Below are 727 nucleotides of genomic sequence, written 5' to 3'. Positions count from 1 at the left end.
CCCTTTCATTATTTTAAATGTTTCTATAAGATCACCCCTCATCCTTCTGAACTCCAACGAGTAAAGACCCAGTCTACTCAATCTATCTTCATAAGGTAACCCCCGCATCTCCGGAATCAGCCTAGTGAATCGTCTCTGTACCCCCTCCAAAGCTAGTATATCCTTCCTTAAGTAAGGTGACCAAAACTGCACACGGTACTCCAGGTGTGGCCTCACCAATACCTATACAGTTGCAGAAGGACCTCCCTGCTTTTGTACTCCATCCCTCTCGTAATGAAGGCCAACATTCCATTCACCTTCCTGATTACCTGCTGCACTGCAAACTAACTTTTTGGGATTCATGCACAAGGAGGCCTATGGCCACACTAGTCTGAAAGCACTTGATCTCATCTGATCTCAGAAACTAAGCAGAGTCAGGCCTGGTTAGTACTTGGATGGGAGATTGCCTGGGAATACCAGGTGCAGTTGGCTTTTCCAAAAAGAGTTTCATGCACAAGGACCCCCAGGTCCCTCTGCACCGCAGCATGTTGTAATTTCTCCCCATTCAAATAATATTCCCTTTTATTGTTTTTTTCCCAAGGTGGATGACCTCACACTTTCCGACATTGTATTCCATCTGCCAAACCTTAGCCCATTCGCTTAACCTATCTAAATCTCTTTGCAGCCTTTCTGTGTCCTCTACACAACCCGCTTTCCCACTAATCTTTGTGCCATCTGCAAATTTTGT

At 45.3% G+C, this 727-nt stretch overlaps 1 pseudogene; it reads left to right on the top strand.

The window, feature by feature from the left end:
* The first annotated feature begins 352 nt into the window (after positions 1-352).
* LOC139253044 (5S ribosomal RNA) lies at positions 353-471 on the top strand (annotated as a pseudogene).
* The last annotated feature ends 256 nt before the right edge of the window (positions 472-727 follow it).

The sequence above is a fragment of the Pristiophorus japonicus genome, chromosome 2 (genome assembly GCF_044704955.1).
Source record: "Pristiophorus japonicus isolate sPriJap1 chromosome 2, sPriJap1.hap1, whole genome shotgun sequence".
Taxonomy (NCBI): Eukaryota; Metazoa; Chordata; class Chondrichthyes; family Pristiophoridae; genus Pristiophorus; species Pristiophorus japonicus.
Note: the sequence above shows the minus strand (reverse complement) of the source record. Positions and strands in the feature narration are given on the sequence as shown.